At 42.7% G+C, this 22,048-nt stretch overlaps 1 long non-coding RNA gene across 3 annotated transcripts in view; it reads left to right on the forward strand.

Annotated features, from left to right (window-relative positions):
- LOC135296252 (uncharacterized) overlaps positions 1-22,048 on the forward strand; it is a 66,895-nt gene that overhangs the window by 2,512 nt on the left and 42,335 nt on the right. Inside the window, exons 3-4 of one of the 3 annotated variants that reach the window (XR_010358320.1) lie at positions 19,635-19,782; positions 20,497-20,575. The exons of 1 other annotated variant lie outside the window; for it this stretch is intronic. This is a non-coding gene — a long non-coding RNA (uncharacterized LOC135296252). Of the gene's footprint in view, positions 1-19,634; positions 19,783-20,496; positions 20,576-22,048 lie in introns of those variants that run through there. One more of the 3 variants, XR_010358318.1, reaches the window with a different exon arrangement.

Consider the following 22,048-nt stretch of genomic DNA (forward strand, 5'->3'; position numbering starts at 1 on the left):
GGCTCATCACAGAAGGTGTGATGGAACATTTCTCATGAAAAGCTGGGATAAAATACAGCAGCAGAGACTTTTTCTGTAGGTTGCTGATAGGCTCATACACTCACTCCCTGGTGATTCGATTTGCCTTTGTGCTTGCAGTTGATGCACGAGTGCAGGAAAAGTGAGAATAATACTTCAGTCAGGATGCAGGAATGCTCATTGGATGAAAGAGCAGACCAGGGATGGGAGAGCTCTCACAACCTCCCAAACCTGTGGTACCTGGGATGTAACTTAGGAGGAAATTCCTGCACAGATCCCCCCAGAAGAGCTGCATAGTGCCTGTGACAGATTAGTGATGCAGATTTTGGCTTTCCAAGGGTGAGAGGATGTCCAGAAGCTGTGAGCAAACATGGGTCAGGTGGACTTGCAAACACTCAGGATAGCTTCAGGGGGTGGGGAATGGGAGGAAAAGGCTCTTCTTCATCACTAGGCAAAGGATGAGGACATGCTATTATTCCCAGGAGTTATTTTTTCCAAGGACAATTTGCCCTCGGGCACTTTTGTTTTGTTAATAAGGATGCAGCCAAGCTAAGCAATTTTCTCTAAGTCATTGTGTGCATTTCTTTCTCAAACCATGTCCATGGCAAATTATGTATAATTGGTCTGTAAGGCTCTCTGTGTCCTGCCTAATCTGCTGTTTACTGATATGGTCTTTATCAACACTGACAGTTCTTTTGGTGATGATTTTGTCACCTCTAACAGAATGTAAATAGTGATTATGTAAATAGCTTACACTCCTATTCACCATGTTCGAACACTTTGATTTCTTATCTCTTCAAGGGTGAGGACTGTATACAGAAATGAGGTAGCACGTACTGCAGGTCACTGGGGCTGGATGAAAGCACAATCCTGTGTTAGGGATGGGCCACCCCTGCTGTGCTCTGCAGGGCTCCCAGGTAGGGCTGTGACTTTAGATGGCACTTGGGGCTTTTTGTCAGAGAGATCAGTCCCTCCTTCAGAGCACAGGTCTGTGCCAGATGTTGGCATGCTAGGGGACTTCTCTGATAGGCTCAAGAAGCAGGTCCCAAATTAAAATATACCCTCATCCAATCCCATGTGCCAGTGTAATGATACCAAAGCTTTCAGAGACGTGCACTACCAAAATTAGGTATTTTCAAACAGATTTCTTGCCCTACAGCTTGCAATTCAGTACATATCACTGAGATACTATATGCAGAAACTTTGGGGGTTTTCTTTCCTGGCAAGTGGAACTTTATGTTTTAAGGAATATTATTCTTTCAGAAATCCTTAACCAGTTTTGGCATTTGAAAAGAGAAAAACATTTCATCCTTTTTGTGAAAACAAGGCAAAGTTGTATCTGTCACAACCTTCCTCTCAAATTACTTTTTGTAATTCTCAAGTAATCCAGCTTAACATAGTTCAGCTATTTGCCTGAATTTTTCACTAAAGATGAGATACAGTATAATTCTCAAATAGCACAGTTGAACACACCAGCTCTTCCAAATCTGCATGTATCTGTTATGTATAGTATAAAAAGAAAACTCTCATTAACTTGCTCTCTCAATACTGGATACTGGAACTGCACCATTTTTAAATCTATTTTTTGTTCTTCCATATTTAGTCCTGCTGTTATTCCAAAGAGGAGTGAAATTATTCCACTACTTCATAGAAATTTCTGCAGTGTAGAGGTTGAAAATGACCTCAATAAATAATTTCATCTAGTGATTCCCACATGTTTATAGCTAGTGGGGGATAACTTCACCTCAATTCTATAGCCAGTTATAAGCAACTGAACTCCAGGCTCATGGGCCACCAGGTAGCCCAAGATTTCAACACAGTTATCTTCAGTCCAGGAACATCTGCTTATTACCTCCTCTTGCAGATTTGGGTGTATCCTACTGCCACCTCTGCAATTCATACAACTCGTTCTGGCTCCTTCATTTTCAAGGTGATCCTTGAGGAGAGATTGAGCTCTGAGCAGACAAAGAGCACGGGCCACAGCCTGCTCACAGCCATCCCCCTTCTTCAATAGCTCTGGTCCTTCCTTGGCCAGGGAAGATGACATTCACCCACCATATCAGAGATTTTCTATGCAACTGTGAGCTGGTCAGAGGCTGCCACGCGCAAAGGTTCAGCCAGGCCTCACTGGCTTCTGGCTGGCAGCACACTGGACATACTATCCAAGTAATCAATGGAGGGTCATCAGAACAAGCATCCTTGATTTAGTCTATCCCCATCCTTGAGGCAAAATTGAACAGACTCACACCATCCTCATCTGCTCTTAAAAAACATTCAGTGTAGAGGATGCTGGTCACCTCTGCAGTAAGCAATGCTCAACTGGCCTTTCAACTAAAAGGACAATGTCTTATCTATATTACCTTCCCTCAGCAAATGAGATTACTTGTTTATCTGATGATTTTGGAGAAAGAGCACATATCTCATGCATGTGAAGATTCACATCATCCTTGACTTTCTAGACAATAGATTCAATTATTTCAGCAATTCCCAAGAAGTCACATGCCCTACGATATGTGTTGCTCCCCTCTGAGCTCTGTGATTCACAGAGCTACATTCTTCTAAAAATACCTAGTCCAAAAATGGACACAGTTTTCCAGCTGAGGTCACTAATGCCAAGCTGAGTAAAAGAACAAGTTCCTATATTTTATACCTGTTAATGCATCCCAGAAGGGTATTTGAATGTCTTACAGCAGCACTATATTTAGCACCAATTGCAATCTATTGTCATCTTCTGAATCCTTTTCTGCAGCAGATAAGAACAAACACATTAGGACAACTTCTACAGACCCCTAATTCTTGACTCATCACATTTAAAGACACACTGAATGACAAACTCAGACAGTAATTTGCAATCAGTTGTACATACACCTCATCATTTTATCTGAATCATTTTTCTTCAGCTTGATTCTGAAGACATTGTGTGGGATTATCAAAAGCTGTGATACAGTCAATGTAAATTCTGTCTGTGGTTCCTCAAGGTTTTGCTAGGTTTCTATTAATATTTTAGATTTTTTAGGATGGTGTCATGTGATTTGCTCTTTAAAAACCTGTATATTTTCTGTTTTCTTGGTCATTGACTGCTCAGTGAGAGTATTTCCAGGTACTGAAGTTAAACTCATCCATCACTGTATGTCTCATAGATTTCTTTCCAGCCTTGCCCTAAATATAGAGTTTTTTTTCACTTTTCACAGTAAAAACCTCCCTGTCCACCTGCAAATGTCATAAATGATCATTAACAGTTGAGAGGTTGCTCAGGATAAATCCTGAAATACTCTTGGAGAAATTTCCTCAGAACAAGCTCAAGTGAACAGAGCTAGCCTGTGCTAATCTATCCTGTCCTCTGGTTGCAATTAATTTCATGGATGCACCTGGTCAAAATTAACTTTATTTTGTGATTAATAAAGGAAAAAAGGAACTCCATGGAGTGTCCATCAATCATATTGCTCTTAAAATAGTATGCATTCTTAAGTAGATTTTTCAGAAAACCTCATCTACGATGAAGACCCCCATGAACAAACATAATTCATTGATTTCAAATTCCACCCTGAGCTCTGTCTGATAAATATGCTAATTTCACTATTATAACAAGATTGCAATGTAGAGATGGAGTCACAGTCACCAAATTCATCCATGAGACTAGTCCTTCTTCGATCACTATTTAAAGTTTGAATTATTTCTCTTTCTCAGAATCCTTTAAAGGATTAAGTATTAAATTATATATATTATTTTAAGAGCTGGATTTGCTAGTCCTTTCTCTCCTCATAATTCATTGCCTTCACTTCTACCTGTATTTATAGTGTGCATGAATTACTTTGCTCAGGCAGAAAGCAAGATTAAAATACTTTTGAAAATCAGTTAATATCTCTGCTTGGATGCATCACATAGCAATGATCATCCCTATTTTTTCAGCTTCCTCATGTTCTTGAGAGGTTTTTTGTGACTGATATAAATTTTACTCTTCTACATTTTTATACAGTTTTTTTAAAAAACGTTTAAACAAAGCTCCTCCTTCTTATGCCAGAGTTTTTTTCTCTGATAGATGCAAAACATCACCAGGGCATGCTCCTTTTGCTCACACACAGGTTCTCCATACAGGTGTGTATTCACAGTGCCAGGTCAGATGACAAGAGTAATTTTAATTTCTAAATGAAATTTTTGCCATTTGGTAGCTTGGTGGGGGCACTGCCACTGACTTTAACAGTGTCAGACCATCAGCCACTGTTTGTGCAAAGCCTTCCAAGAAACATTCCTGTTGTGTCATTCAAATGACTACAAGGTAAATACAGACATTTGTCCTCACTTGCTCACTATTTCATTTCAGGGAACAGGAAGTTTCAGAATGCACCAGGATGAAGGTCTCACAGCACTGGTTGCACATAAAGAAACTCCAGTCACAGCAAAATCTAATTTCAGAGACAATAAGTGACTTTAGCACAGAGGTAGAAAACTAAAGGAAGGTTGAGAAGGTTTTAAGCTCTTACAGAAAAGTAAGATACTTCCCTCAATGCTAAGTATGTTTTTTTGTGTGTTTAACAGACCTTTCCTCCTCAAAAAGTAGCTATGTGCTTTTTATACCTTCGAGGAACTGCTGCTTTAGACAGAAATGCAATAAACCAGGCATTTTCATTATGAAAATGTCACCTTTTCTTCAGCTGCTTATAGCTTTCTGGAAATAAAACTTGTGTGATTTCTTACCATCACAATTAAGAGGAAACAAACAAAATAGAAACAGACACTAAAGTGATATAAGGAACACTTGAAATATTTAAGAAGCAAAAAAAGAACCCCAGAAATAAAGGTGGTCCAGTCTCTCAGATTTCAAAACATAAAGTAAAGTAAGTTTAGGGACAGTGATACCACTTTTCTGACAAGAGGCTTCTTTGCAGAAGATTGCATGAGGTTAAATTACCTACCTGGTACCTCCTGAAAAAATTAAACAGCACTGGCTCAGAGTACAGCCTGGAAACCCAGGAGACCAAATTACTTCATCTGCCTCCCCTTGATGAGAAACTCTTCCGTAGTCATAGAAAAAAGAAATATTTAAAGACAACCCTTAAATTTTGCAGGGCTTTGCCTCCTTCTTGCTTCTCACCTTCTTCAGTGAGCCCTGGCCCAAGGAGTGTTCCTCAGACAGGGCTGCTGTGCTGGTCCCAGCTGTGCTGCCCTTTGCTTTGTCACTGTTGGTGACCCAAGAGGTGATGCCTGAGTGCAGAGCACTCAGACAGACACACAGCCCTGCCTAAGGGACACCTTCACAAGGAGAAGCCTCATCCTTTGCAATTCCCTATTCTGTTTTCCTGAGGTCTCGTTATCAAACCTTCCAAAACAGAGTTGTGCTCAATGCTCTTGTTTAATGCAGAGCATAAAAGGACAATAGAATTTTATTAAGCCCAAATATGAAATGCATCTGCACCTAAGCAAGAGCAGTCCTACCAGTCTTACAAAAAAACAGGCAAGTGAGTGCTGCACGAGTGCATTTTCTTCTCCTCCAGCTTCATCAGAGGCTGGCAAAGAGCTCCCTCATCTGTAGGTATGTCTGTCCCCTGCAGCTCCTCAGCACTCTGCTCTTTCCTCCAACAGCTGAGGACTCTTCCAGGTAACTGAGAGGCTCCCTGCATCAACTTGCAGAGGGTTTGGCCTTGCATGGACTTACATGTCCAGAAATGCAGACAGACTTTTACACTTGCACAAGGTTCATGGCAAGGTTGGGGTCAAAATAATTCACACTGAGAAATATGTGTGTGCCATAGTCAGGCTCAGTTACTCATTCCAGCCTCACACCAGAAAAAGATCTAGGGGTGAAACCAGGAGGAAGAAAATCAAATTAAACATCCAGAATAATACAATTTTCTTACATTGTTTTCTCCATGTCTCTGTCTTCCCCAAGCCACTTTTGTCAAATGCCCTATCTGATTGGTGCAGGATTGTTTGGCATGAGCATGGTCTGAAAAACAAACATTACCCCCTGGAGAATTTTGCTGAGAATAATAGATCTGTGTGGAGGTCTAAATCAATAGAAGTCTTTCTGAATGAATTTCTAGGAAACCTAGAAATATCACCAGTGACTTTGACTAAAATACAAGGTGCTATTGTTTGGAAAGCAATTTATAGTTAAGTAATTTAAATTTCATAGCAAGGAAGACCATATAGTTCTTCACCCACCGCAGGAGAGGGAAGATGGAGCTGTTCAGGGACTGAAAATACTAGCACATTTAGGTCTGACAGGGGGTTTTTTTGAGGTTTTTTTTGTTGTTGTTGTTGTTTTTGGTTTTTTTTTTAATGTATGATTTCTGGATCCTATTTCAATCCCAAAGGGATACCCTTTTCTGTCACACTTGAATTTCAGCTTTCGCATATTTTTTCTCCCTAAGGTTTATTTTCTGTCAGAGGATTACTTTCCCCTCTACCAAAAGCTTCTTTTAGGTTATCAGAGTGGGTGTTTAAGGTCTGCATTCTGTCACATCTTATTTACATGTTTTTAAGTGTTTGTCCTAAAGCTTAAGCTTAACTGAAGGAGAAATAAATGTAGAGGCTATACTACCATACAGTCAATTGAAATGCACACCAGGGATTCTTCCTCTTTTTCTACTATTAGGACTAGCATTTATGAAAGGTCTGATTCTCCTAACCTCAATTTTGCTACCCAGTGCCACCCACAAACCTTTCTTTTGAGCTTCAGCACCATCTTGTTGACACCTAAAGTGGGGATGCATCCCCATGTGCCAGAGCCAGGATTCAATGAACCAGTTTTACTCTTGCATCTCTTTGACTGAGTAGCTCAGCAACTACCTTCAGTCCAAACCCAGCTGAGATGCCTCAAGCCTTCCTTTTTCACCTTCCAGGAGCATGTCCTCTCCATGAGGATATATGCTAGTCATGTCAGGAATGAAGGGAGGAAAGAAATTGTCATTTCTATAACAAATTTTGATGTTCTATAGAATTTGTGATTTCTAGACTGACTGAAGTGATGCCAGCAGGTGGATGGCAGTGAGGGCAGGAATCACAGGGCCAGAGAGGGAGCAGAAAGGGATTTCCTATCACCTGGTGCTCCCACCTGATATGATGGGAAGTGTTGTTCAGAGCTCTCCCATGCTGCGCAGTTGCTGACCCTGCATTTCTCTTTCTAAAACTGAGGTTTCACTGATCACCAGGGTATTAAATAAAAGATGGGGTCTGCTTTCTCCAGCCATTTTAGTTCTTTCTTTTAGTTTATGAACTAGTATTCCTAGTGTTTCTCTTGGGAGACAGCCTACATGTCTACAGTGTGTTCAGGAGGAGGCATCATTCCCTTGCACCCTGTGCCTTCACATCCCTGCCCATTCCTCTGTGACCAGCCTTTCAAGGGGTTGGGCTGGCCAGGAGCACAGCAGAGGAGTGTGACCACAGCACTGGCTGCAGGGCCCACTGCTGGACCAGGATCCCCGTGGTCAACATAACTTGATGGCATACATGTACTCTGGGAGGGGGCTCAGTTAGGTCAGGCCTACAGCAAAGCCCTGTGATCTGAAGACTAAAGGCTGGCTTTACCACCATGCTGCTATGAGCTGTGTGTTGATGACTTTAAGTGTTAATTACACTTCCTTTTGTCCAGGTTTGATTGATACAAATTCATTTCGTTGATACAAACTAATTTGATTCCAGGGATCTCTTATGGGGGGTCGTCACAGACTTGAAAACCTTAGAAAGAAATTCAAAGTGTGAAAACCCATTGCAGCAGCAGAGAAAACAATTTGCAGGAAAACAGAAAACACCAGCAATAAAAGCAGGCAGGGGGAAGGGATGCAGCTCTCCAAGGCTCCCCCAGGGCACAGCGAGCTAAAATCAAAAGAGAAAACAGCATGCAGGACCAAATCCTGCCAGTGGCGAGTCCAACAAACAGCTGGAGCAAAAGGCAGCTCTTAGAAACAAAGCTGCCGCTTACCCTCACCCCTCCTAAGTATCCCCCACATGAAAAACAAGATACTATGAAACATTAGACAGTTCTGCTCTCATGAATTTCTCCCACACTTTTCTCTTGGGTCTGACTGTTTTTTTTACCCTTGGCAGCTTCCTCACCAGACCTGCTGTGCAGGGGCTGGGACACCAGTGGGGTGTGCCAGTGCATGCTCCCTCAGCAGCCTGGACAGGAATGGAGGTGAAAGCAGTGCAGAGGTCACAGCTCCAGCTGGCTTAACACATCCTTATACTCAGATTCTTTCTCTCTTCAGGATAGGAAAGGCAACTGGAGAGAGAGTATTGCATATCTGCTGTTCAGGTTGGAAAGGATCTTCAAGGATCCAGCCCTCCTGCTGTGAAAAGGGGCACCTTCCACTAGACTGCATTGCTCAATGCCCCATGCAGCCTGGAGCTGAGAAATTCCAATGATGAAACATCCTTGTACTTGGTTTTGTTGAACTTCATGAGGTTTGCATGGGCTACTTCTCAAACCTGTCAAGGTCCCTCTGGGTGCTGTAGCTTCCCTGCAGTGAGTCAGGTGCACCACTCAACTTCAAACTTGCTGACGGGGCATTCAACCCCACTGTCCATGTGTTAAGTTACCCACTTTTCTTATTGAAAGCAGCATTCCATTCACATATATGTAATCTTTACATATATGTATTTATATAGATGGGACTCCTCTTCAAAATGTTGTGCTGGTTTTGGCTGGGATAGAGTTAATTTCCTTTACAGTAGCCAGTGTTAAGGCCATGTTTTGCATTTGTGCTGGAAACAGAGTTGATTACACAGGGATGTTTTCATTACTGCCAAGCAGTGCTTGCACAGTGTCAAGGCCTTTTCTGACCCTACCTCACCAGTGAGGAAGCTGGGGCTACACAAAGAGTTAGAAGTGACATGGCCAGGACAGGTGACTCCAACTACCAAAGGAATATTCTGTACCCAACTCATGATGTCATGCTATATATAAAGTAGTAGACAAAGCAGGGGGAAGAAAAAGGCAAGGGAGACCTTTAGAGTAAAGGGGTTTATCTGCCCAAGTCACTGTTATACATGATGGAGCCCTGATTTCCCGGGGATGTCTGAACACCTGCCTGCCCATGGGAAGTGGTGGATGAATTCCTGGTTTTGCTCTTTTCCTTTACCTGTTAAACTGTCTTTATCTCAACCTGTGAGTTTTCTCACTTTTACTCTTCCAATTCTTTCCCCATCCCACTGAGGTGAGGGGCAGACCAAGCAGCTGTGGAACTTAGTTGGTGGCTGGGCTTAAACCACAACATTTCTTTTTGGTGCCCAGCAAGGGGCTCAAAGTGTCCACGATAATGACAGATTTCATTAGAATGTGCTGGATTGAATTTGTAGCTGTTCTTGCTGTTTAGCTATTAATGGGCAGGCTTCTGTGCTTGCCATGAGGCTCGCTTGCCTGACTGTGTATCAGAGCTGAGTGCTCGTTAGTGGCTGCTTTCTGCTTTCGCTGCTTGCTGCGCTGCTGTGCAGCTTATCATCTTACTCTGCTGTGCTTGGGAACATTTTGATAACAGCCTGGGCTGGCTGATGGCCAGGACATTGCTGCTGTTTCTGTGCTGCCCTACTGGACAGGCTGGAATTCTAGTGAGAGCTTGAGTTGAAGAGACTCTGACTAGTGGATGAATGAATGTGGGTGCAGGACACCTGGAATATCTGTGCTGCAGTAGTTGTACCTCTGAAGGGATGTGGCTGAGGGATGAGGCCACACCCAAGAAGGTACATGTCAGAGTGTCACCGGCTGTGACCAGTGAGGTCATGCTTGAACACCTCAAAGCATGTGGCCATGGATAAGTCGATGACAGTATTCACCATCTGAAAGTAGAGAATGGTACAGCAGATAAACATGGAGGCAGTAGTTTTCTACATCTAGAAAGTGCACAGAATGTGAGAATCTCCTACTGACGGCAGATGCACTTTTAACAGTGTTGAAGAAGGTTTTGGAAGGGCTATGAAGGTCATTGGGAATGCTGCTCTCAGCCCCAACTCTGTATTTTTAAGCCTCCCTGGGTGCTTAACATTCAGTTTAAAGCAATTTGTAGATGACCTGTCATTTGGCACTGTAGCTATATTGTTTTAGAACATTATTGTAACGGTAAAAAATGAAAAAAAAAAAAGGTGAAATTTTGCACTGGCATCCTTACCTTGGGAATTTGTAGTTGGAGAATTACAGCTAAGGATTACAAGCTCCCAATATGAATGCATATTTGAGTGTGTGCTTATAATATATACCCACAGAGGAATACACGGAAACAACATCTATTTTGGCAACCCTTGCACTTTTCAAATTAGATGCAGAAGAGTTATTCTAATTATTTAAAGGTCTGTGAGCCTCAGCAAATTGTATTGACAGAGCTTTCGCTTTCAATAAAAAACAGACCTGAAATGCTTTCGTAAATGTGTTGTTTTCATCAAAATTTTTATTTCACTGTTATTGACTTTCATATAGGGCAAAAGCTGTGCAGGCAGCCACATTTATGCACATCCTTATCCCTAGTCCCCTTCTTGCCCACCACAATGTTCCTGATTTCTCCCATCTATTAACACCCCCAACTCCTGACAAAAGGTGATCCAGCTGCACAAGGAGCCAAGTGCATTGGGCTAGCTTCTAATTAAAGCAGAGGCAGGGAAAATAAACTGAAGGAAATTATTTTGGAGTGCAAAGCATGAAACTGGGACAGGCAATATGAAGAGAGCTGAGTACTGGTGAAGCAGGAATCAGATGAGCTAGGATGATTGAAGCAGAGAGGAGCAAAGATTTTGCTCCAGATTGTCCTGTCATGAAATTGAAATATAGGGCTTTAAATTGCAAGGTAGGTGAGGCAGAATGAGATAAAAGGAAGGCAAGGGAGTAGTAGTGAGCAATAAGCCGTGCTTTGATGCACATGTGCCATAAGTGCATAAACCAATTAATGAAAATATTGCATTAGCATCTGCAGCAGGATTATTCTTTCTTTAAATCTGTGTAGAGCTATCCTGGACATGGCTGCCTCTTACCAGTTCGGTGTTGCTCATGTCCATCCAAAATTTCCATTAAGAGGAGTGGTACTGCTCTGGTTTTAATGAGTTTCCTAATAAAGAGATGATGACTGGCAGTGTAATTTCCCTTCTACACTTTGTGCTTTCATGACGGGAGTTTATTATTAACCTTACTACTACATTTTCTGTTATTTTACTCTGGTGGTTTAATTGTATTTCCACCTCAGTCATGTGCATTCATTTTCTAATAGTCTCCTTTCCCAGACTGCTTTCATGTGAGCAGCAGGGTTTTTCAGTTAAGTACTCTGTGATGGTTTTAGTATGCATTTCTTTCTGGTTTAATCTTTCTCTTTTTCCTCTCTGTCTGTGTATTAGTCATCCTTAATGGGGTACAGCACCTTGTGCTCTCTGACATGGAAAACAGGGACAGTGTAAGCAAACATCAAGGACAAAGCATAAAAATAACAGAGGCAGTCTCCGTAAAAGGGGAATTAATGACTCAGGCAAATGGATGCCACATGTTAGTAATTTTAAGGAAAGAAAGCATCAGCCATGCTTAGAAATGCAGATGTATTTATCGCCTTTCAGCCCCCCTATTTAGCTGTTACTAATGGTGTATTGAAAGGGAACAAAAGAAATTTCTGAATGCAGAAGCAAGGATGTCTTAGCAGGTGGTCTGGGGTAATGGAAATTTAGGGCACAAGCAGCAGATCTGATTCTTATTTTATTAATGCTGACATAAATCAGGCATGTGTATCCACTGAAGGAGTGAAAGAAGTTATGCCAAGGTAGGGTTGGACAGAAGTCAGTCGGGTCTCCCATATCCAATCTAACACAGAGCAGCAGCCCCCTCAGGAACTGCACCTTTGCTCTCACTAAATAAGACAAGATGGAAATAAATCTTTGTATTTCACTACAAAATACTAGGCTGTGTGCACAGACAACTCTTGGTATGTGAGTGCCAGCCTAATAATGCAAAGGAGCAATAGTGCAGTAACCCTAGAGGTACGGTCAGTGGTTTGGTATTCAATCAATAAAAATAATTGAGAGTCGACTCTTATTTACAGTCTGGCCCCTTTCCAACACCAACATTTTAGGGGAGCTGTACATTGGATCTAAATGAAAAGTAATTTGTCAGAGTTAGTTAGAGGTCTCCAATGTGAACAGGAATCAGGACCTTTGATTTTACATCCCGGTGCATGTTTCCATTTGGCATGTTACACGCTAACACTGTTTGCAAGGAGTGAGGGCAGTCATATTCATTTGCTCAAAAATTGTAGGCAGTGCAGAAGGCCTCAGGAAGCTGAAACAAGGCTCGAAGGGATTGCCCTGTGGCACAGGACAAGCCTTGCTGCTGATGGGGTTATGAGAGAGATCCAGAGCTGTCTTATAAATACCTTCATGAGAAGAAAATTCTGGGTGCTAAAGAGCTCTTTGAGCTACTGGGGAAAGGTATTCTAGGAACCACAGGCAGGTGGATAAAATGTAACAAAATCAAATGGAAAATGAAGCATGTCTGAAATGGCAAAGACGAATAAGCTTGTGTCGATGTGGGTTGAGATGTGGGTTGTGAACTCTCCATTTTTGGTTGTCCATGCTGGATGTCTTGCAAGAAAACATACGTTAGCAAGGAATATACTTAGAGTCCAGAAGAGGAAACCCTCAGCAAAATAAAGGGCTCATATTAAACGAATATTTGCTTAGGTGTTCTAAGAGCCTTGACGTTAACCCCTGTGAGCCATTTGCTCGGGCTGTCCATCACGGCCGGGTGCCCTAGAGCCAGACGGGCTCGGTAGTTCAGCCTCCGTGTGCCCGGCCGCCTTCCTTAGGCTCTCCCTAAAGCGGGGCTGGTGAAATCCTGCCTCAGAGCTTTGCACAGCGCAAGGCTGCCGTAGTTAGGCTCTCGCTAAAGCGGGGCTGGTGAAATCCCACCACAGAGCTTTGCACAGCGCGGAGCTCCATAGGCTTGCGTGCCCAAAGAGCTCCTCAGCCTCGGAGCACAGGAACCCCTGCTGATGCTGAGCACTTGGCCAGCATCCTTGCCAGGCCCTTGGCGCTGCTGTGCCGAAAGAGAAGCTCCAGCCCCACTTTCCAGGCAGTGCATGGAGCCCAGAGCCCACACCGCCCGACCTGAGGTCTTCAGCACTGTCTGCCACACCACCCTCTTCCCTCGACCACCTCCCCGGGGAGACTGATTGGGACACGTCCTGCAGCTTCCTGGAGTTACTGACAGCCCCTTCCTCACGCCTACAGCGAGACGAAACAGATGGGAACACAAATAAAACGGCTCCAAGTAAAACCCTGTCCGTGCCGGGCCGGGCCCCTCAGCCCGGGCGGGGAGGGGCGCAAAGGGCGGGCGGCAGCGCCACCTGGCGGCCGCGGCGGGACCGGCGGGGCGGGGAGCTGCGCGATTCCCGCAGTTCCTGCAATTCCTGCAATTCCTGCAGTTCCTGCAATTCCTGCCGTTCCTGCAACTCATGCAGTTCCTGCAACGCCTCCAATCCCTGAAGTTCTTGCAGTTCCTGCAATTCCTGCAGTTCCTGCAATGCCTGCAACTCCTGCAGTTCCTGCGCTGCTGAACCCTGTTGTGGGAATGGAAGTGGCGAGGTGAGGAGAAGGAAGGAAGGAAGGAAGGAAGGAAGGAAGGAAGGAAGGAAGGAAGGAAGGAAGGAAGGAAGGAAGGAAGGAAGGAAGGAAGGAAGGAAGGAAGGAAGGAAGGAAGGAAGGAAGGAAGGAAGGAAGGAAGGAAGGAAGGAAGGAAGGAAGGAAGGAAGGAAGGAAGGAAGGAAGGAAGGAAGGAAGGAAGGAAGGAAGGAAGGAAGGAAGGAAGGAAGGAAGGAAGGAAGGAAGGAAGGAAGGAAGGAAGGAAGGAAGGAAGGAAGGAAGGAAGGAAGGAAGGAAGGAAGGAAGGAAGGAAGGAAGGAAGGAAGGAAGGAAGGAAGGAAGGAAGGAAGGAAGGAAGGAAGGAAGGAAGGAAGGAAGGAAGGAAGGAAGGAAGGAATTTTCAGTCCTGTCACATTAAGGGTGGAGCTGCAGCCATGTGTGACCTGTGCCGCCTGCTACAGTGGAGCCAATGCTACATTTTGATCAGTGGAAAAATCAGTTATTAATCAGCAAAGAACTATTGATTTTCCAGCTGCTCTTTCCATAGAATAGGAAGTCAGCCATTGCAGCTGGGGAGCGCTGAACTGTGGAGTGCCAGCGGGAGCACCTCTGGCCCAAAGGAGCGAGTCGATCCATGTTGGGAGCTATGGGCTGTTTTGGGGTCACCGCTCAAATAGAGCAGCTCCCAGTTGGCAGGAGACATGGAAGTACATTTCATGGTTGTAGTTAACAAATTAGGGACAATTCACTGTTGAGCTGGGAAGCAGAAGGGAAGATGGGGCATACCCCTCCATGTAAAACCGTATGTTTGGTGGATGTTGGTAGTTTTCCAGTCAATTCATAGTGGCCCTGAGAAATGTATCATTTTCCTCTGATAGAATTCAGTTAGCAAAACAAGCTTCTCTCTTTTTTCTTTTTCTTTACTTTTTTTTTTTTTTTACGCAGTAGAAATATTCATAAGGTATTCAATGAGATAGAGTCTTCTGATTGCTTTTCTTCTCTGTATAGATCAATTGTGATGGTTCACTCAGGCAAACATGTGCTGATCTGGACCATATAGATTTGCCTATTTATTTTAGTTAGGTCTGTAATGGAGATTTTTATCACCATCTGCTGGGATTTGGGATTCTTTTTATGAAGCCTGACCAGAAACATAACATTCTGATACCTGAAATTCTTCTTTTATAGTATTTTCCCTAATTTTCCTGAGTAATATACTCAAGAACATCATTGAAATACATCCACAATGCTGAGCTTACGCTGACATTTACCCAGGAGAGTGTCAGCATCAGCATAGTGCTGCATAATAGAAACAGGGCAGTGTTCTTTCACACTTTTAAGTATGAAAATTATAATTTCATGATCTCGAATATGCTCTGCTTTGGATCAGAGTTTTAGCTGTCCAGCAGTCAGCAGAGAGTGAGGGCTGGCTCACATCTATTTTAGGTACCTTGACAATATGCACACAGTCCCAGTTACTCTGCATTTCTCCAACAGATCAAATTGTGGTTGTTCCTTCAGTCATGGTCCAGCAACACAGTGACAGCAGCAAAGATGTGAGCTCTCACAGCTGTCATTAAGAATCACAAGTTCATTTACTCACTACTGAAAATTTTATCTGAAATAATCCAATACTCTGCAACCACTCCATGAAACTGGAAAGAGACAAAAAGTCTCTTTGAAACCTGAGCTATGAAAGAATTACGCTGGAGCTTGACACAAAGAGCACTGTGCACAGTTCTAGTGATCACCATCAGGAGAACATTAGAAGGTAGGTTAGATGTTAAACTTGTTTGTGGAAGTTAGTGTTCCCAGTGTCACAATTAGTGTTGCCACTATGGCAAAAACAGTCCTGGTTTCATGTAGCACCAATGGCACATGCAGCCCTGCTGCAAGGAAAAACTGGTCAGCTTACATGGATTAAGTCCAAGTGAAATTAAAGCAATTTATTGGTTTATTAGCAGTGCATATTTAACCTCTTAGCAGTGACATATCATATAAACCACAGCACTAGACCCTTGCAAAATGTTAATAAAAGCCTGTAGATTTCTAAGCAAGCCCTTACAGCCCCAGCATTTAAGAGCTCCCTCCCAGGAGGGAGCATCACAGTGTGCATCAGTGTGCATCACAGCCCCCGTGCTTTGTGTGTGGGTGCAGGTGCCCATGTGCAGCCCTTCTGTGGGGCACAGGGTGCACCCGCTGTGCCCACGCCAGAGCTGCTGCCTCACCCTGCCCAGGGCAGTGCCCCTCACGGCCCCACTGCACCCCCAGGAGTGGCCTACCCCCCTGCCAGCCCGTGCTCTGGGACGGGGGCTGTGAGCTGCTGGGGATGCTGTGGGGCAGTGCCCCAACAAGGTCACTCCTCCTCCCCTGCTCCAAGGCATCTACCTGGGGTCTCCTTGTCATTCCCTGGTTATTGATTAATCAGGACAGTCATCTCCCTGGTTAGTGCTACCAGTGTCAGGTGCTCACTCTCAGGTGGTTTTGGGTGTCCCAAAAGCTGCTTAAATGGGGGTGCTGTGGGCCACCCCATCTGGGGATGTGCTCCTGGGTTTCCATGGCTGCCTGTCCCTGTGTGAGCTGGACAAGCTCACAGCTGACACTGCCCTTGTTTCTAGGTGCTGAAGGTTCAGCAGCTGATACTCCTTGCTGTCCTGATGTGCTGCCTCTGCTGGGAAAGGCCCTCACTTCTGGCAGGGGGTGCTGAGCAGGTCTCCCTGTCTGCTCCTCGTCCAGTCCAGGGGACTCCCAGCTGACTTCCCCATGGCAAAACCTTTAGAGACATGAAACCTTTGTTTTGCTCTGTTAGAAGAGTTTGCAATACAGCTAAAAAGGTCCACATTTACTGGTGGTTGGTTATATGGCCCTGGCCTGGAAGGCTATATGAGCTTCAGGTCCTCTCTGAATAGGGCTTCCTAAAAGACTGCGGGTTTGTTGCAAGTGTTTCTCTCTCTCCCCTGTAGTGATGTACTTCCTGTTTAGATAGTAGTAATCTATATTTCTAGGTATACTTATTTGTTTTCAGTCTAATATTTCTCTGCCTTTTCTTCTTTTTGTATTTTTTTTCCTTAAAAATGTTTTGAGGACAGTGTTCTGCTTTTATTTGGTTCATTCCTTTTCTATGCAGTCTCTCTCAAATGCTTTCTTCCTCTACTGTTTTCCAAACTGTGTCAATGCCTCTTGTGCTTGATATTTCTCATTTTGGGGTTTTAAAAAATTCTTAGAGATTTCTTAGAGCTGTTTAGTCTCAGTCACTGCCCAAAAGCAACCAAGAGTGTTCAGGTGGTGCTGGGGTGCTGGAGTGCTTTGTGCAGTCACACCCTGTCTGCTGCCGGGTGAGCCTCCTTGGGGCTGTGCCGGAGCTGATCTCAGCATCTCCTCTTAGTCTATAATAGTGCACAATAATGTTGTGACTCTCAGTGTGCAGCTGTTTGCATTTGACCAGGACATGGAAAAAGAAACAGTAATTTGGGAGCGCATTTTTTCCCTTTTTTTTTTCCATCTGAAGAACAGCAAGTGGTCCAAATTTAGCCAGCTGTGGCGCTTCTCTCTGGTGGCTCTGCAGCACAGCTTGATCAACAGAAAAACAGGGAATTGTAGAGAAAAATAAGTAGCACTAGTGGTATTTTCAGATGTGAGAAGATCTTTATGACTGTAGGGGTTCACTGTTCTCCAGCTCAGACAGCATTGACTTGTCCTTTACAGTGAAAAAAGGAGACAAAGGATGGAAAACAATATTTTTTGGGGTCCCTTCTTATGTTTCATGTGCACCCACATTTCCAGTTTTACAGACCGAACCAGATGGAACCAAGTCTTGTGTCAACTTCTTCCACCCTTTGAAAGATGTAAAATGCAAAGTCCAAATAAATCAAGAAAATTAGATAATAATCATGTTTGCAAAGTTGTATTTACAATGCAACTTCTATACCTCACTCCCTGCAGCCCTCCTGCTCTTATGTTTATACACTGTGTGAAGCTTTATAAAGCTGACATTTGGGATCTATCCCTGGAGGATTATCTTTGAAGCAACATACCACTTCTTAGTACTAAAGATATTTTCTTTTAACATCCTGCATTCATAATTCTAAGACACAAATAATACTATCAATATTAATGCTCTGAAGACATTTTCTTCTGTACCTGAGGATATGTTACTACCCACAGAGATAAGTAGAGTTTCATAAATGCATAAAAAATCTTAACTTTTGTCATCATGACATCTTCAGAGCTGTAATTGTAACAACACTCCAGAGCACAGTATTGTTACTAGCTGCCACAGAGCCAGAAGTTGCCTCTCAGGAAAAATTTACTCCACTGAATCATGCATCTCTACTCATGCTGAGAAGATACTGAACACATACACACACACATGTTTATGTATAAATAAATAAATAAATATATGTATATATATAAAAATAAATATATCAAAGTGTGGTCATTAATTTAAGTGAAAAGAATTTCCTCTTTTAAAAAATATTTCACTTTCTCTTAATGATAATGATAATAATTATAATAACAATGTGATTTAGGAAGAAATGGTTAAGTAGTTGTGTAAGGATATGTTTAGGCTTCTCTTGGCATAATGATTTTGTAGGCAGCCCTTCTGCATTTAGAATGTACCATTTATTCCTCTGTGTGCAGAAGAATGCTGCCATTGTTTTGTGTCTAGACACCCCCGTGTAAGAGGTGAATTATCACTCAGAATTCCTTGATCTGAAACAGATCTACTGAAATCCCTAGAAAATTTTGAGTAAAGATGAAAGAGTGACATTTAAATCCATTCATGGATAACTGACATGAAGGACATAGGCTTATTTTAATTATTTTCTGTTGAAAAGAGTGGATTTAGTTATGTTCTCATTCTTGGATGTAAAACTGGAGCTTCTTCACCAACCCTGCTAAAACAGTTCTACATGATAAAAAATAAGAATTGATAAAAAAATCAGGTCACTCATGCTCATAACAGAAGAAACATATTTTACAGGGCTAGACAAAGTCAGTGATGATAAACAGCTCTTTGTTATTCTTGTACACCTCTTTCTGTCCAAAAATGTTGATCTGAAAGAAGAGTTTGCAGTTTCTGGATAACTTTATGTGCCTCAAGTACAACAGGGATATTGTACTATTATCCACATTTAAAAAGAGTTGGGTAAGATGCTTAAATTATTTCCCTAACATTGAAGAAAACACTAGTGTCCCTTGCAACAGAGTGTTATTTATGCTTCCTTTATCTCTTTGTAATTTTGTGTAATGTTTGCTGTGGAGTCCTCAAGACTTTTCTTCAACATAATTCTTAAATAGTAAGTATAGTTTTTATTAGTTATCTAATTCTCTTTTAGATACCGCATAGAAATTAATAAGCAAGGGTACTTGACAGAGGTATTCTGCATTTTGACTATAAAATAGATAGAAATAATTGATGTACTGATTATTTATTTACATATTTCAAACAGACAGCAACAGAACTAAAGAGGGCACACTTAAAAGCCTTATTAAAGGCCCTAGGCAACAGATTTTTTCCTGTGGTGTATTTTTGTATGCTAACTGATTTATGGATAATAGAGCTGCATGAGGTGTTTTCAATGGAATTGAGGTCATTTGAAATTTACCTTGGTATCATCACAGAATAAAGCACCCTTCACCTAGACATCACCAGCTATAAACACTAAATCATCTGCAATGGGCTGCTGAGCCTGTGACATGCCTGTGTGTACAATCCAGAAAGGTTCTTTGCATTGTCTCCTCCCTTGAGACTGCCTTGGCCTCACTTTGTGGCTTTTGTTGGCTCCAGTGGTCAGACACAACTTCCTGATTTCAAATCTCATTTTTCCCTGGTTGGTTTGTGCCTTTTGTTGTCTTTGTACTAATGTTGTATTTTATCTGAAATAGCTTTTCCCTTTTCAGAGTTTACTCATCTGAGGTAGAGGAGCCTTGTCCTTCCTGCAGGTCTTGCTCAGTGAAGCAAACCAAGTTGCCCTGGTCCTCTCTACTAAAGACAGTGATGAACACTCTGTTCATCCTAAAAAACTCTCTCCTGTGCCTAGTCAGCTTAAATTCATCTTTCTTGTATGTAGGTGGTTGGAACAGTGTGAGACCCCATGGACAATGTGTGTTTTGCTGGAGTCACTACAACCTTTCACTTGCCTTTGTCGTGGCTGCAAGGTGTGGAGACGTCTGTGAATACACACGATCTTGTGTGCATGCACAAGTGTACATGTTCATGTAAGTACTCATGTGCCTCCACACACATCCACACATTGTTTTATGTGTGTGTTTCCAGCTGAGGAGCTCTCAGATTGCCGTGCATGTTTTTATTACTATTGCTGAAGTGCATGTCCTCATGTCCTCATGTGTTATGGCATTCTGTTGGGATTTCTCCTGTCCTCATGACTCCCTCTCCCTGTGTGACAGTCTCCTCCATACTGAGGACAGTGTACTTGGCAAGTTTTGTTACCACCTGTCCACTTTTCGCACTAATAATATTGCTAAAACAAAACCGGATCCAGTTCTTGAAAAACTTTGCTCATCATCATCATTCCAGCCCATCACATTGACATTCTCCCTTCAAGCATCCTTACACTACATGGCTTCTACTTGTTCTGCTCAAAATAAAATTATCTCATGTGTGGCTCTATAGCAGATGTTTCGCAGATGTTTCGATAAATTAAATATTGGTCTTAGTGTTGCATAGTAATAATAGTTAAAAATATCAATTATATTTTCTAAGAAACACTCTAGGCTCATCTAACATATATTGCATTGCTCTTCCATCCATTGCTCTTTCCATCCATACACATAGTTAATTAGTTTTTCTTCAAAACTTATTTCATGTTCTCATCTCTTTTGTTTAAGTTTGCTTAAGACCTCTACTCTCAAACTTATGACTGTATGAGCCCAGTCTAGCATGGACTAATTCTGGTTCTGGCTATCCTTCAGATACTGAGATGATGTCTACTTCCGTCCCTGTGTGTGAGTTACAAGAGCATATCCCTAATGTGTCTGTTGCCCATTAAAGAACAAGCAAATCTCTTGATGTGATCAAAGACTTAGATTTGTTTGTGGAGAAGCTGGAAAAGGCTCTGATGAAGGTCACTGTTTCTGCAGGCAGGCAATGAATGCTGGAGGTAATGGAAGTTGGGATGGACAAACCACACCTGTAATTTCTGTCATTAAGTTCATCGCATTAAACCTGAAATGAAAATAGCCTTTTCCCATGGTCCCCATCCCAAAGTAGTTGTCAGTCTTTTTTAACTGTGTTTATGTTTGTGCTCTGGCTCTGCTCCTCACCCCTGTGCTTCCCAGACACACAGCCTATGCACATGGCATGGGAGAAGGATGGAGCTTGGTGTGGTGGTGCAGGCAACACGACTGTCAGCACTGATAAAGTAGCAAACATTGCTGCTGAAGCAGTAGAAACCTTTAGGCTCAGAGCAGGGCAGAAGCTGCTCAGACTCTTTGGAAGGTCAGGGGAACACATATTTGCCCTGTCTAGCTGTTGGACCTGGACAGAAAATAGAGGCCTTTGATTCTAATGGGGATTGTAGCAGCCAGACACGGTGGTGGGATGTTGGATCCCACCAGGTGGAGAGGATCACTGCACCCACAGGAAGCTGTGTGGGGCCCTTTGAGAAAGTCTGCATAATGGTATCCCAAAAAGAGAAATGAAAGTGGATTCAGGAAATTAAAAAGCATACACAGCTGCTTCAAAGAATCTTATACCTTATTTTCAGCACATCTCTGCAGTATCAGTTGTGGTATTGGATCTGTCTGAACTCTTTAATTTCCCTGTTGCGGTGTAATGATGGTATGCTCCCCCAGTCAGTTCATTTTTAATCCTTTTTTTTGGCCTGGCAAGCCTTTTTAAATTTTTTTATAGTGCTTAATAATCATGTATGTTCAGTCCCCTAGGTGGTATGTTAATTCTTTTCTTTCATCTACTTAATTAGAAGATTTTGTTCTGCATAAAATATATGAGGCAGCTGGGGCAGGGTCTTATGAACTGGTAAGCATCCAATAGCTATATTAAGCACTTTCTTAAGGCTTTGAAATTGTCTTCAGATGGTAGCTGTTGACAAACCCCGAAGTGAAGCACTACTTGAATATTCACATTAAAACTGCCATTGCAGTGAAGTTAGTGATGCATGATTGCCTTAAAAGCAATGGATTCATATGGAGTAAAATGCCCCTATGAAAATCAATAACATGACTACCATTAGCAAGAGCATTACTTTGAAGATATTAAGGGCCACAAATCAAATTTGTTAGCTGAAGAGGAACAGTGGCTGTGTGTACAAACAAAAGGCAGTTGTGTCTGCAACACAGCATGTGGGGTTTATGGTCCTTTCACATATTCTCTCTCTTCTCTTAACAGCCACAGTGGTGGGATAGCATGGTGGTTACTTAAGGCAAATAACAGAGACAAAGGTGCTGCTTTGCTTCCCCCACCAGGTTTGGCCAGAACCTCTAAGTCCCTGGCACATGCAGGTGT

The sequence above is a fragment of the Passer domesticus genome, chromosome 3, assembly GCF_036417665.1.
Source record: "Passer domesticus isolate bPasDom1 chromosome 3, bPasDom1.hap1, whole genome shotgun sequence".
NCBI classification, from domain to species: Eukaryota; Metazoa; Chordata; class Aves; order Passeriformes; family Passeridae; genus Passer; species Passer domesticus.